Source organism: Diabrotica virgifera, chromosome 2 (genome assembly GCF_917563875.1).
Source record: "Diabrotica virgifera virgifera chromosome 2, PGI_DIABVI_V3a".
Taxonomy (NCBI): domain Eukaryota; kingdom Metazoa; phylum Arthropoda; class Insecta; order Coleoptera; family Chrysomelidae; genus Diabrotica; species Diabrotica virgifera.
Window position 1 is genome coordinate 204,821,177 of NC_065444.1, and position 17,024 is coordinate 204,838,200.

Sequence of the window (17,024 nt, forward strand, 5' to 3'; positions counted from 1 at the left end):
AAAAATCCGAATGCCACCTCTCACATCCACCTCAAAACAGATCCGCCCTGGTCTAATGACTAATAGAACTGGAGATATTTTTTATTTTTGAAGTTATACTTCTTTAGGCACGAGGGTAAATTTTTATTTTTACTGGGCACACGCGCATACTGACGTAAGGTATGAAACGTTATACGGGATCTGATTGGGTGTTAAAATCATCTGTCAATAATTATTGTTCAAATGGAGATTCTGGATAAACAAAATGTTGTGTATATTAGTTTTTATTGTTGTGAGGACAGAGACAAAAAGCAAGTTTATAATAATTATTGTAGTGACTTTTTAAATAGTTTTTAAAAGCAACAGTGCATATCTTATTTTAAATGTTTCAGTATTGTAATAAATAATTACAAATTAGGTAAATACCTATTTGGAAAATGTACCTACCTAGCTAGTAGGTTCTTTGATATACATAATTTGATTACCAACAAAAATGTCCATCTAATATATTGCTGTTTTAGTCTATATTTTGTCGTATTTTAATTCCACAAGAATCAAACTTATTTGATGAAAGTAACAGAATAAGCAACAAACTGTCAAAAAAATTTCAAAACGTTTAGTTGCTAGGTATAGCCTCCCACGTCATACACAATGTCTCGGTAGTTGAATTCTGCGTGGGGTGAGTTCAAAATAATCTAAACGTGAGACGCAGGTTCAATTCCTAATGGAAATTTTTATTTTTTTTATTTTTTTTTATACATTTTATATTTTTTTATTCTTTTATTTTTTTAATTTTTCGTATTGCTTTAATAAAAATTTTTGGAAACTAGTAAGTATTAAAATTAGTTTAATAATTATTTTAATAATAGAAGTATAACTTCTTAAGTCTTTTTTTTTAACTCATTGCAATTGTTTTTAAACATTAAGAACTGAACTTCTGTCAGTTCATCAATGAAGTGTCAGCTTTTCATTTAAAATTAAATTAAGTTAAATATAATATGCATAATTACTATTGTAAAAACTGTTTAACTTGGTAAACAACAAAAACTGAGAAATATTTCAACAAATTATAAAAAAAAATCTTTCTTCGCTTTGAAATTACTAAACTTGTTTTTAATTACTTGGATTATCTTAAGACAAAAGCTATTCTTGTGATTTTTTCGCAAAATTCTTACTTCAAACATAAAATGCAAATATACAATTATTAAAAATGCATGAAAAAAGCCATTTCGTGTTTTGAGGCTATTTTTCAATAAGTTTAACATCGATTTAAAAAAACGAAGAATATGAGATGAAAGCGTAAGTCAAGTAGTTTAAAAATGCATACTTCTTTTTTTTACTTTAACTCACATAAGTCAGTTTAAACAATCCTACCCCAGGCTGTGGGTGAAAAATAGGTCGATTTCAGGATATAATTCAGGAATTTTTGAAACCTATCAGGTGTTGTAAAGGACGATGCCAGGAATAACTTCTACTAAAATGTAACCAAAAATATTGTGCGCTTTTTTTTAATTGTGATTTTCATTTGTTAAATTTGCAATTTTTAAAGATTTTTAATTTTGCAGTTAAGGATATTGATTTTAGAGAAAAACTTTTTAATAGAAAGTTGTAGTGAATTAAAAACCTACGATTTGAGCTATAGCAAGTTTAATTTCGTTTTTTGGTTATTGTAAAACAGCCTGCGAAAGATCCAAAATGGCCGTTTTTACAATTGCATTATTTATTGTACAAATATTTTTTTTATTTTTTAAAGCTTTAAAATGAAGATCTTTCAATTCTAAAGATAAAAAAAATTGTAAAGCCCGATTAAGGAATTTGTTGCTTAGATATTATAAATTGTTTATCCCAAGTGGTCAAATGTCGAAGGCTATAGCTTTTTGAAAAAAAATCGTAGAGGGTTGGTGAAACATCCAATCTCCTTCTAAAGAGTTATATTTTCATATTCTGATGTAAATAAATGTGTAAAACATTTTTAAACCTCTAATTTTTGGGTTTGAAAATTAGGTGGCAAATTTCGTTATAAACATTTAGAACTGAAGCGGCCCTGTACATCTTATGAGTTTTTAACTTACAGATTATTGTTGCTGAAGACGTAACCAAGATTCATAAAGAAATAAAAAATTTCTACGACCAACTGAAGTCAAGATTATTTTTGGGTTTGAAAAAAAAGGGGGCAAATTTCGTTATAAACATTTAGAGCTGAAGCGGCCCTGTACATCCTATGAGTTTCTAACTTACAGATTATTGTTGCTGAAGATGAAACGAAGATTTATAAAAAAAAATAAAATTTTCTACGACCAACTGAAGCCGAGATAATTGTTTTTTTTTTTTCTTAAATCGTAGTGCCTTTATTTATAACAATTAAGAAATTATATTACGTCATTGACTAAAGAAAGACTTATATTATCTTAAAATAAAAATTATTATAGCATATAATTACATTTCATTATTAAAAACTATTTTTAAAATCGGTGCTTTTGCGAGCGGCCGAATTTTGCAAATCGCCCGGCTCGCTTAAATTAAGCGCGATCGGAAACTTTTTACGTAACTTGTATTAAATTTTGACAGAAAACAATTTAATAATATTACCATTATAATATCCAGTCTATTTACCACTGTATTTGTTTTTCTTGATAAACTTTTATATGTGAAATCTCATTTCTGAAGAAATAATATTACAAATATGATCCATATTATAATATGAAATATATAACTATATTTTTAATTTTTTCATTGGTATATAAATACAATAATAATGTTACTTCTTATTATACCATACAAAACTTTTTCTTCTTGTAGTGACTATCCGTTTTGGATGTTGGCGACCATCATGGCAATCTGTACTTGCACACTAAATCTGTACTGCTGCTCTAAAAAGATTTGTAGTTGTGTTGAACGACGTACGTAAATTTTCTAGCAAGGCAATTCTTCGCCCTCCTGCTTCTTTTTAGAACAGCAGTACCGATTTAGTGTGCAAGTACAGATTGCCATGATGGTCGCCAACATCCAAAACGGATAGTCACTACAAGAAGAAAAAGTTTTATATTGTATAATAAGAAGTAACGTTAATATTATTATATTCATATAACAATGAAAAAATTTAAAAATATAGTTACATATTTCATATATGTATCATTTTTGTAATATTATTTCTTCAGAAATGAGATTTCACACATAAAAGTTTATCAACAAAAACAAATACAGTGGTAAATAGAGTGTATATTATAATGGTAATATAAAATTTAATAAAAGTTACGTAATAATTTTCCGAGCGCGCGGATTTGAAACGAGCCGCGCGGTTTGCAAAATTGGCCGCTCGCAAAAGCACCGATTTTAAAAATAATTTTTAATAATTAAATGTAATTATATGCTATAGTAATTTTTATTTTAAGATAATCTAAGTCTTTCTTTAGTCAATGACTTAAAATAATTTCTTAATTGTTATAAATAAAGGCACTACGATTTAAGAAAAAAAAAAAACAATTATCTTGGCTTCAGTTGGTCGTAGAAAATTTCAATTTTTTTATGAATCTTCGTTTCGTCTTCAGCAACAATAATCTGTAAGTTAGAAACTCATAGGATGTACAGGGCCGCTTCAACTCTAAATGCTTTTAACGAAATTTGCCCACTTATTTCCAAACCCAAAAATTATCTTGACTTCAGTTGGTCGTAAAATTTTTTTATTTCTTTATGAATCTTCGTTACGTCTTCAGCAACAATAATCTGTAAGTTAAAAACTCATAGGATATACAGGGCCGCTTCAGTTCTAAATGTTCTTAACGAAATTTGCCCCCTCATTTTCAAACCAAAAAATTAGAGGTTGAAAAATGTTTTACGCATTTATCTACATCAGAATATCAATACATAACTCTATAGAAGGAGATTGGATGTTTCACCAAAACCCTACGATTTTTTTTTTCAAAAAGTTTTAGCCTTCGACATTTGACCTCTTGGGATAAACAATTTATAATATCTAAGCAACAAATTCGTTAATCTGGCTTTACAATTTTTTTTATGTTTTGAATTGAAAGATCTTCATTTTAAAGCTTTAAAAAATAAAAAAATTATTTGTACAATAAATAATGCAATTGTAAAGAACGGCCATTTTGAACTTTTCGCAGGCTGTTTTGCAATAAACAATAAACAAAATTAAACTTACCATAGCTCAAATTGTAGGCTTTTTAATTTACTACAACTTTCCATTAAAAAGTTTTTCTCTAATATCAATATCCTAAGCTGCAAAATTAAAAATCTTTAAAAATTGCAAATTTAACAAATGAAAATCGCAATTTAAAAAAAAAGGGCACAATATTTTTGGTTACATTTTAGTAGAAGTTATTCCTGGCATCGTCCTTTACAACACCTAATAGGTTTCAAAAATTCCTGAATTATATCATGTTTTTTCACCCACAGCCTGGGGTATCCATAAAGAAATGGATATACCTTTGCATTTCGGATTATAGCCTTGTCGAACGCCTGAACTTTAACGTCCCTAATACTTTGGGTATTTTTTACTCACAAGTTAAATCTTGTTCTAATAGAAATAATATGATGCTACAACAACACTAAAATGTAACAAGAGTTTGAACCTTCGTACCGTTAACATAGTATCGAAGACGAGCTAGGTAGTTATCAAAAAGCAATTAACAGAAAATTTATGGTTTCAACAATTAAATATAAATAAAAGTTTATTTATATACAAGTTAAGTTTTTGTGAAAGTGATACTTACCAAAAATCAGTAAGTGATATATGGCATATTATCGACTTTTCACGTAAATTTTGAAATAATAAATATTTCATTGTATTATAATATACAATAATTGTATAAACCAGTAACATTTTAAACACATTCTCAATTTTATTGCGATTTATACTGACAAAACTGGAGTCGGTTTTCCCAATAGGGGGACAAGGCCGCACTCATTCTTGCGGGTGATACCTGTTCTTCTAAAACGATATCCACCAAAGCAAGCATGGATCAACAATCTCAACAAAACCAAATTTCACCGAAAAGCTACTCAGCAGTGACAAATCAATTTAAATTTTCGTCTAGACAGCTAGCACTAGTCTTTAGTTCAATCGAAAATAGTCCACTTCATGACTACCTAATCCCTCTTGGTAATATTATTCAACCTAAAAATATCATTTTCGCCCCCCGCCTTTCCAACAACCGGGTTTGCATTTATCTTGCGAACAAAAATATCCTAGATGAGTTTTTAGATAACCATGGCCAAATCACTATCCGAGGAGAACTTTTAAAGGCTAGACGACTTATAACACCTGCTGAAAGAATTGTTATGTCACAAGTATGCCCGTCCATTCCACACTATGTCCTTGAAAAAGAACTGCAAAAAATCGGTCTACATCTTGTATCTCCCATAACCTTTCTAAAAATCGGTGCAAATCTTCCTGAGTATAGCCATATCCTAAGCTTTCGACGGCAAGTATATGTTAACCCTCACAATTTAACCATACCAAGCGCCGTAACAATAGCATTCGAAAACACGAACTACACAATATTAATTTCTCAAAATGGAAACGTCTGCTTCAAATGCAAAAAACCAGGACACGTGGCAGCAGCCTGCACCGAACCTAAAAATATATCTGCGATACAACAAATTCCACAAAGTTCTATAACTTCAAAGACTACAACTGTAGCCGATTCGGCTGCAGAAACAGTAACAGCATCAATTCCTAAGCAAACCCTTACCAGTACGAATAACCAACCTGAAACGTCTGAATCTAATTAAGCTCCAACCACATCATCACACCAGAGTACCTTTTCACAACATACTGAGTCAAAATTTCCAAATGTAAATACAGAAGTGACCGAAAACAAAGAAACTCATTTAAAACGCTCTATAAGTGAAGTCGCCTCTTCAGAAACCGATATTGCACTTCAAAAAAACCCATTTGTAGTACCAAAACCTACAGCAACTCGGAAGAAACCAAAGACATCTAAACTTGAAGAAACAACGCATTCGAATGTATCCATTTTTAGCATGTTACATCCAGCCAAAACCTTTATCAATAATCACGAACCACCATTTTCGCTGAACTGTGATCAATTATTCATCCTCCTAGAGAGCATAGCTGGCTTGTCGAACCCCATAATCAAAATCAATGACTTCACTTCTGATTTGAGAGGTCTCAGTGACATGTTAAAGAAAATCCGTCCCTACTTAAAAGAAAGATCAATAAAAACAATGCTGACCAACTTGAATAAAAAAATACTTGCTCATCTTGGAGAGGTGAGCTCCGGATTAGAAAGTGATGCATCACAGTCATCATAGATTAGCAGCTGGTTTCTATCTATTGTTATATTCTCCTTTTTACTTTCAACGAACTATTTGCTCTGTATCGTGCCCTAAAACATGCAAACCTCTTAAATATTTCTGTTTCTCACCGACTCGCCCAACTCTCTCCTTGCAATACAGCATCTGTATCCTAAAAGTCCTTTAGAGAAACTAATAAAAACTGGACTACAAATTGCACAAGAAACCAACACGACTCCGAAATTTATATGGATCCCATCACATATAGGAATTATCGGCAATGAAGAGGCAGACAGAAGTACTCGTAAAGCAGCAATCAAGTGCGGAATCTGAATTAGTGCGCAAGTGTGTATGTAATGATCTCAAAACGTTTTTTTTTTTTTTTTACAAAAAGTGATTGGTCATTAGAGGGTCCAAAATATCAAAGCGAACGTTCAATAAACAATCTACCAAACACCCTACCAGCTTAATCAGGAGAAAACTGCCCAGTGAAAGACTTACTATCTAATCTAAATCAATATTTTTTACCAAATCTAGCTATTTGTTATTTGTTGAAAATCATTGTTAACCTTTGTTTATCTAGTAATGCCGCTAATAACCTGTTGTTGGATGCGGTAACTTTTCTTTAATAAAAAAAAACACTAAAATGTTTAGCCAAAAACCTGTTGGAATTTTTATCTAATAGCATATAAAATAAAATTTATATTATTTTATATTCCACCAGATCAACCAGATTAAAGCATATTCGGACCATCTTTCTAGTTACACCTCCGAGGCTTCTAAAAATGCAAGCCAAACCGGATGCAGAGACTAAAGAAGATGAGGGAATTCTAAAATTTGCAATTCACGTCCCATCAATTCAGCGCAGAAAATTCCAAAGAAAGGTGGATCCCCACGTACTGAGTAGGAGTAAAACTAATACGAATAAAAACGAATAACCATTTTCATTTATGAATAACCAGCAAGGGGTGCTGGCTGCCTCCGCGCAAAGCATTTTTGAAAAATTTAAAAGCAGAATGAAAGACTACATTATTACCAAGGACCGAAAGACCCTGAAAACTTCTATAGTGTTTATTTTAATAAGTTACAGGTTTGAAAATAAAAGATAAAATTTAGTATCATTTTTAATTTCAAATATCTCTCAAAAGAAACGTTTTGTTTATTCTAAGGGAGTTCGTCCCTCGGTAATAATTTAATGGTCTTTTTGGTAATGGTCTTGTATTCTGCGTTTAAAAATTTTTAAAATATTTATTATAGCCCAATAAATGACAGTTTTGGAGTGTAATTTCCAGGGGCAACTCCGAATTGCATGAAAATTTAAATTTAGGTTCTACTTACCCTCCACTTCAAAGTTGAATTTGCGCCGTTGGTTGCTTTTAATTGGGGGTTGACATTTACCCCTTCCCGGGGGATGAAAAGACGTGTTTAAAATAAGGCTGGAAATGGATAAATTGACTTATTTTAAGCACTTTTTCTTCTATAAAGTTTTTTACGTAAGTCAATACTTTTCGAGTTATTCGCGATTTAAAATGTTGATTTTTCGACAAAAAAACTACGTTTTCAGACGGTTTTTCCCAAATTAGTCAAAAATTAAATATTTTATCGAAAAAAATATTTTTAGCAAAAGTGTAGCCTATAAAAACGAAAAACATGGTGTACCAGTAAAGTCTACAAATTGAGTAGGAGCAAAGTTGTAGCTCATGAAAAATACGTTCTTATTCGTCTAATTCCAAATCGAATAATTCAACGCGAAATCACCGAAGATAGAAGCGTTTTTCGGGAAAACCTTATTAACATTTTTAAAGTATCAAAAAAAAGCTTATTATTTGTTTTTTACAAAAGTTAACAGCATCAAAAATAAACGAGTTACACTGAAAAAAAAGTTGGCCCCTTTTTTTTGGTAAAAAAATCGTGAAAACCTTCCTCTATTTAGCACCCTAAATGAAATTAATCGTTTACCATTTATTTTAACTGTATGTGTATTGTTTATATGATTTGTAAGTTTGATTGGTATGAAGTGCTTATTTTTAAAAACATTTGGTTTTATATTTTAAAAAATTTTCTAAACATTTTTCTAAACAAATAACTTAAAAAGTATTAGTGATAAGAAAAATCCTAAAGAGTAAAAAAATGTAGGATTTGCTATTATAATATGCTAGTTTTGTTTTGTTTCTCCGTAAGACAAAAATTGGTTAAGATATGGCTGTTCAAAATTTGCATACACTCGTGATTATTGACACATTCAAGCTTTCTTAATTATAACCCTTTCAAAAATAAACACTTTAAACCAGTGAAACTGACAGATCATATAAAAAGTAGATAGGTAAGTAAATTGTTTGTAAAGCGGTAGCGATTAATTTTATTTGGGGAACTAAACACGGCGAGATTTCCATGATTTTTTACAAAAAAAAGAGGGCCAACTTTATTTTGAGCGTAACTCGCTTATTTTTAATGCTAAAACTTTTGTTAATAATTAAAACAAGGTTTTTATAAACACTTTAAAAAAGTTTAAATGGGTTTTTCCCGAAAAGTGCTTAATTTTTCGGTGATTTCACCTTGAAATATTCGATTTGGAATTAGGCGAATAAGAACGTATTTTTCACGTGCTACAACTTTGTTTTTATTTGATTGATAGACTTTACTGATACACCATTTTTTGGGTTTTTTAAGCTACTTTTAAAAATATTTACTTTTTGAGTTATTTGCGAAAAACCGTCTGAAAACGTAGTTTTTTTGTCGAAAAATCTACATTTTCAATGGCAAATAACTCGAAAAGTATTGACTTAAGTAAAAAACTCTATAGAACAAAGTTACTTAAAATCAGTCAATTTATCCATTTCCGGTCTTACCTTGAACGTATGTTTTTTTCACCCCCCAGAAGGGGTGACTGTCACCTCCCAAAGAAAATCAATCCAACGGCACAATTTCAACTTTGTAGTGGAGTGTAAGTAGAACCTAAATCCAAATTTTGATGCCATTCGGAGTTGCCCCTGAAAATTAGACGGTATCGCCGTATTTCCCGTTCATTTACTGGGCTATTAGTTTTCTTAGGGTTTGAAAAAAATGAATTCATTCAAAAAGCATTGGAGCCGAAATTTTGCATCTACGCCCTTAAACAACAATAACGGGTAAATTAATAATTAATCTTCCCTTTAATTTCATTTTCGCTTTTGATTGAATATTTAACTTCCATATACATAAATGCTTACCAACTCTATCTAGGTTTAAAACCTTTTGAATAATCTAATATGATGTTATAAATATTTAAGATTGACATTTTAAGTATATTAAAAGCCTGCCTGATATATTACAAAATCCGTACAAATAATAAATCACATCTGAAAGGGAAACTTGATAACTTTTATAAATTACTTTCTGGAAGCATTTCAATCACAAGAACGCAGATAGATCTAAGTCGACCGACTTTCCTACAACGGAATGATATATTTGTCTTTAAAAAAATAATTAATGACGTAAACTAAGAAGAAAACAATTCATGAGCATATATTTTGGGGCTGAATATATTGTTTACTATTTTTTGTGTTTTTGTTTTGTTTGTGAGCGTATGAAAATCTATTTTTCCACCTACCTCTACCGAAAGTATATTTTTCCGGACCTGATTGTAGGGAGCAAAGTTGTACTTTTCCTCCCTAGGGAGGAAAAGTAAAAGTGACGTCATGGTATTTCATTCATTAAATAAAACTTATTGACGCCCTGTACAATATCTATTTTCTATTAGGTAAGTATCTATACATTTTAACGTTTATTTAAAAACACTCTGTATTTTGCAGAATGGTAAAAAACAGTAAATTGTTATTCTGATTTAACAATGTTTACATTAATAATTTGACTTATATTTGACAGTTGACAGTTATATTGTACCTACTTGTTAGTTTTAGTTCTAATAAATTTTGTTGGTTAGTTACATAAATAAATTAAGTAAAAATGAAAAAATGACTTGTTATTTGAGGAAGGTGGAAAAACCATATGTATAACATGGGAGTAAAGTGCCTTTTCCTCCTTGAATGATTACTGCCCTCCGCTACGCGTAGGGCAGTAAACTTCATTCTCGGGAGGAAAAGTAGCACTTTCCTCCCTTGTTATACAAATAGCTATTATTTGTTTTGATTCAAATAGTTCCATTATTTTCTTTTATTAATTACTTTGTCTCCTCAGTTTTTACTTGTAGCGTTGTAGCTTATACAGGGTGTCCAGAAACTCTACCGACAAACGAAGACAGAAGATTCCTCAGACGATTTTAAGACAATTTAACCTAATTCACCTAGTCCAAAAATTCTTCCAAAGGGAGCTAGAGCTCTTTGAAGATGGCGTCTTGTAATTAATTTTTCTTACATAGCCCTGGAACGCTTCTAGTTAGGAAAACGAAAATTGGCACGCATAATAATTTTCTAGAGATAAATCGATTTAATGCATTGCGAATTTCTAATACCAGTCATAGGAGTCCCTTTCGGGTTGGGCAACGGTTATTTTATCGCACAACTTTTTTCTCTTTAGCTTTTAAGCATTTTTGACTCTGGATTATTTAATTGTGAGGTATTCTCGGGTATTCTAGTTCTAAAAGGTACTCTTGCTTGAAGTCGGTAGGACACACCGTTTTCTAGAAATATCTAATTGAAATTTTTTCGTTTTTTGAATTAAAAAAAAATGAAAACAATTTTCAAAAAAAAACGGTATATTTTACCAACTTACAGCAAGAGTAACTTTTAGTACTAGAATACCTCATAATTTAATAATCTAGTGTCAAAAATGCTTAAAAGTTGAAAAACAAAAAAGTTATGCGATAAAATAACCGTTTACCTACCCAAAACGGGCGCATATGATTGCTAGTAGAAATCGATTAATCTCTGGAATATAAATAAACGTACCAGTTTTCGTTTTTCTAAATAGTTTTTTTTTCGAAATTTTTTTTGAAATTCAAAAGTGACAAATTTTTAAATCGATTTTTCTAGAAAACAGTGTATCCTATCGACTTAAAACAAGAGTACTTTTTAGTGCTAGAATACCTGACAATTTAATAGTCCATAGTAAAAAATGCTCAAAAATTAAAGTCAAAAAAGTAATGCGGCAAAATACCCGTTGCCCTACCCAAAACGGACGCCTATGACCGGTACTAGAAATTAGCAATGGATGGAATCGATTTATCTCTGGACGATAAATATGTGTACCAATTTTTGTTTTTCTAAATAGAAGCATTCTGGAGGTATTTAAAAAAAACTGATTACAAGACGCCATCTTCAAATAGCTTTAGCTCCCTCAGAAAGCATTTTCGGACTAGGTGAATTGGGTTAAATTGTCTTAAAATTATCTGAGGAATCACCTGTGTTCGTTTGTCGGTAGAGTTTCTGGACACCCTGTATATGTACCTATTACATCCAAATAAAATTCTCTCGGGATATTCAATAGGTATTTGAAGGGGTTTTCCGTTAAAATAAACTTATAAGTTCTCTGTAGAATGCGAAAAAATGCTGTAGGGCATAGGAAGATAACTTCTTCTTCTTCTTCAAGTGCCATCTCCACGACGGAGGTCGGCAATCATCATAGCTATTCTGACTTTAGAGACGGCTTCTCTGAACAGTTCATTTGATATAGAAGTATATCCGTACCATTCTCTCAGGTTGCGCAGCCATGATAGTCTCCCAAGTAGCAATTTTTCGACGCATTGGTTGTCAGTACAAACAAATGCACTGTATATAACGTTGCCCGAGAGCATTTTCAGTTGTTTCGGCCAACGTCCCCTATCGCGACTGACATTAAGAGGATCGGTACGTATTTTCGGCTGCAATGCTATTCAAACGGGGATTCCTTTTTTTCGAATCCTGAGTAAACTAATAAGTATTTTTGAAAAATTTAAATGCAGAATGAAAGATTACGTTATTAGCGAGGGCCGAAAGTCCCTGAGAACTTCTGTAATATTTATTTTAATAAGTTACAGGGGTGAAAATCTAAGGGAAAATTTAGTGTGATTTTTAATTTCAAATATCTCATTCAAAATAAACTTTTTATGTATTCTAAGGGACTTTCGGCCCTCGGTAATAATTTAGTCTTTCATTCTGCGTTTAAATTTTTCAAAAATATTTATTGGTTTTTTCAGGATTCGAAAAAAATTAACACAATGCCGTGGTAATATTTTCCAAATCTGTCTTTGTCTTACAACGCACTCAGCCGAATATAATATTGTCAGCTGTCAGTCACACTGACAATCAGTGACAATTTTAAATATTTGACATTGCATCGGGAATATTTTGAGAAATTGATTATATATAGGGTGTCCCAAAAGTAGTGGAACGGTCGAATATTTCGCGAATTAAACATCGGACCGAAAAACTGAAAAATACGTGATCAATCATTTTCAAAAATCTATCCAATGACACCAAACACCAACCCCCACTACACCCCCTGGAGGTGGGGTGGGGGGTAACTTTAAAATCTCAAATGGAAACCCCTAGTTTTTCTTGCAGATTTGGATTCGTTACGTAAAAGTAGGCAAATTTTATCCAAGACATTTTTTTGAACTGTGAATAGATGGCGCTACAATTGGAGAAAACGATTTATCCTGATACCATAGGTAAATTATAGAAACGGTCTAATATCTCGAGAAATACACTTCCAAATGAGAAACCAAAAAACAGGTTTTTACTATTTTTCGAAAACCTATCGACAAACACCAAACATGACCCTCTAACCCACCCCGTGGAGATGGGGTGGGGGATAAATTTAAAATCTTAAATAGCAACCCCCACTTTTTATTGCAGATTCGAATTCGTCATGAAAAATTAAACAACATTTATTTGAAACATTTTTTAAAATTGCTGATAGATGGCGCTAATAAATCGTATTTTTCCAATTAAAGCGCCATCTATCAACAATTCTAAAAAATGTTTCGAATAAATATTGCTTAATTTTTCATGACGAATCCGAATCTGTAATAAAAAGTGGGGGTTGCTATTTAAGATTTTAAAGTTACCCCTCACCCCATCTCCAGGGGGTGGGTTGGAGGGTCATGTTTAGTGTTAGTCGATAGGTTTTTGAAAAGTATTAAAAACCTTTTTTTTTGGTTTCTCATTTGGAAGTGTATTTCTCGAGATATTAGACCGTTTCTATAATTTACCTATGGTATCAGGATAAAACGTTTTTCCCAATTATGCGCCATCTATCCACAGTTCGAAAAAATGTCTTGAATAAAAGTTACTTACTTTTACGTAAGGAATCCAAATCTGCAAGAAAAACTAGGGGTTTCCATTTGAGATTTTAAAGTTACCCCCCACCCCACCTCCAAGGGGTGTAGTGGGGGTTGGTGTTTGGTGTTATTGGATAGATTTTTAAAAATGATTGAACACGTATTTTTCAGTTTTTCGATCCGATGTTTAGTTCGCGAAATATTCGACCGTTCCACTACTTTTGGGACACTCTGTATTATTGATATATAGTGTATTTGATAAATAATTGATTAAAGACGTGAACTTAATAAAAAGTTATTTATTGTGTATTATTTGTGGAAGATCCAAGCAGAGAATACATCAGATATATCCTGTGATCCAAGTATTTTGTTGTTAGAGATGTTCAAAATTGTAAGCGTTCCATAATAACAATATATTATTAAAAAATCACTTTAACACTTTTCCTCTTTTCTCGATTGATTATTAGTTTTTGTTGTACAAATAAATTATTACAATCACTGAAAACATAGTTAGTCAAAAAATTATCACATTTATTAACTGAATTAATAATTTGCAATTATAAAAATAACAGTTATGCAAGAACATTCAAAAGCCATCTTTTTAAATTAATTATGACATTTTCAAGTAGAATGACATTCTAGTAATGTTTACATATCCATACCAGTGTGAATTTTACTACACGTAATTCGCCGTGTAAAGACAGAAAAAGTAGGGATACACATAAAATATTTGCGAATTATGTACCCATAGCCTTAAGATGTTACAACGTTAAGTAATACCTTTAGTTATATGGGCAACTAATTTATTACCATTGTGACAACTACGTATCACAGTTCAGTTTTTTCAACAATCGCAACGACTTAAAAACGTTATAATGCTAAACTAATTTACGCCCTGGCCGACTCTGAAGTTGTCTGTCACGACCCTAGGTGTTGTTCTAGGTGGGTGACACCTTTGCGGCAACTTCAGAAGGAGAAAAAGAATTTACTTTATAACCTTATTTTTCTCTTATTATTATATGTTTTATTTTGCTGGAAATTTTCGATTTATTTAACAACCTGTTTATTTGTTTTTATAATAGCTGGTTTCCATTCCATTGTCCATTGTTTTATCAGTAGATTTCTAGATTTGATAACCTTAATCTTTCAATCTTTGTATCAGCTTTGGTAGACGGGGTTGCCAGGTCAGTTTTTACTCTTTCAGTAGTTTTGCTTTCACAAAATCAGTAGATTCTTTTTAGGCCATGTAAATACAGTATACTTATACATAAATATGCATATCCGTCCTAAATGTCCCAAGGGGAATTCCAAAAATTGGAAACCTAATTATTCCAAACCACCAACTTGTAATTACCATTTTTTAGCTAAAATCTACTAAATCAAAAACTAAAATATACTTAAGGATTTTTTAGCTAAAATCTACTAAATCAAAAACTAAAATATACTTAAGGATAATAGCTAACTTAAGGAGATAGGCGCAAAATGTCGCCTATTAAGATGTTCAATGTATTTTAAATGTTTACAGTTTTTGCGAATCCTGAGAAAACTAATAAGTATTTTGAAAAATTTAAACGCAGAAAGAAAGATTACGTTATTACCGAGGACCGAAAGTCCCCGAAAACTTTTATAATGTTTATTTTAATAAGTTACAGGGGTGAAAAAAAGAAAAAATTTTTTTGGTTTTTATAAATAAAAAACGTTTTGGTTTTTCTAAATAATGCAGTCTTTCATTCTGCGTTTAAATTTTTCAAAAATACTTATTATAGTTTCCTCATGATTCATACATTTAATGACTAGAATATTTTGTCATCCACTAATTTTAATATCTGCATGTCTGGATCAAATTCTTCAAACAATTGTTTCGCATTTAACATTAGAAACACGTAAACACAACATTTTTTGTTTTGCAAAGTTACATATGTTTAGATATTTTAGTTTTCCATCGTTAGCTTCTAATAGGCTCACCGAATGCCAGAACTCTTCAATAACACCTGAAATACTGCTTGCACTGTTACTTGAAATCTGAAAATTTGTTCCACAAGAATCTAGTTTCCAGTTTCATTTCTCTGTAAATGGGAATTGTAAATTTCTCTGGGAAATTGTAACCAAATGTCTTAAAATTAATTTAGAAATGGGGTAAATACTATTAAAAAACAAATTTTATTTTAGTCATAACAAAATATTGAGATATACCAAAAATCTTCTAAAAAATATTGCCTACTAGAATATTTTAAAAAATATCAAAAATCTACCAAAAAAGTAGAAATCTCCTAAATGTGGCAACGCTGTTAAGGAGAATGCTACACTTTTGACACTGGTCACATGACCTCTGTCATCCAATAAGAGGGTGCGTTCTAAAATGGTTGGGATAGTCGGCGCGGCCGGGTTTGGTTGGCGATTGGACTTCTAAGTTGTCATATCCGTCTAGAGTTGGTAATAAGGTATTTCTTTAGTAATATTGGTAATATTGTTTAATGCACCATTTTGGTATTACTTGAGATTTTTGGGATGTAAAGAAAATGAAAACACAGAATATAAAAAATGCAGGCATTATCTGATACCTTTAAAAGCACCATCAATACATTAAATTTATACATCTTAGACATCTTTAACATAAATTTTGACTTTTATATTAAAATTTGATTTTTTAAAATTTGCATATTTTTTGTCAAAAACGTCATAAAAAAGTAGCGCGTGTGTTTTTTAAGGTGAAATATCCATATTTGACGGTAATCTGAGATGCGTTTATAAATTTCACATCAGGTAATTTTGTTTAAGTCCTTTATGTATTTATATAACTTTAAATACCTAATACGATGTCAAAATAGTTAACTTTTTGGTTTTCGCATTCACCATACAGGTGTTAAAAATATAGGTAAAAAAACATAACCAGTCTGACTCCTTGAGCAACCATTTCACGCAGGTTCTTTTTATAGTCGCTTCAGTTGTCTTATGCAACGCTTATAAAACGATGTTGCTTCACAGGAGGTTGCCTAATCAACGTCAAGACAACTCAAAAATCGTCCACCAAATTAGTGCAGAATAGGGTCGTCTTCTAGGCAATAACAACGTTGTAACAAAACGTTGCCACGCGGTAGACAACGTTGTCGCGTCGACAAATTGCTACTTGGGCTACGTCTCCCTATTTTTCTTTAGATCTTTCCCTGCAAAATGAGTTGGAGTAAGTTGTATCACTTTTCCAGTATAATATGTCCGAGATATTCCAATTTTCTTATCTTGATTGTATTTAAGACTTGGATTGTTCTCTCCAAGATATTTTCAAAATTCTTCATGACATCTCGAATGATTTCAGATTTATCAATGATGCCGCTAGTCCTGTCGCCAGGGGGGTTCAACGGCCTTTTATGTATTTTGACCCGTAGAACACGAATTTTTTGGGTAACAGTTGATCCGGATGTCGATAGGATTGTTATAAACAAAGAACTTGAGGAATTACATAACAGCGATTTTTCGCAAAACAAAACATGTTTGTGTATTTTTTTGGGCCATTCTAACCAAAAAATATTCTTACAAATTTTTTCGTAGGAAGTATAGTTTTCGAGATAAACGT

At 31.5% G+C, this 17,024-nt stretch overlaps 1 protein-coding gene across 1 annotated transcript in view; it reads left to right on the forward strand.

The window, feature by feature from the left end:
- Nucleotides 1–17,024, forward strand: part of LOC126880901 (inactive dipeptidyl peptidase 10-like) — a 378,845-nt gene that overhangs the window by 195,299 nt on the left and 166,522 nt on the right. The gene's annotated exons all lie outside the window — the stretch shown is intronic.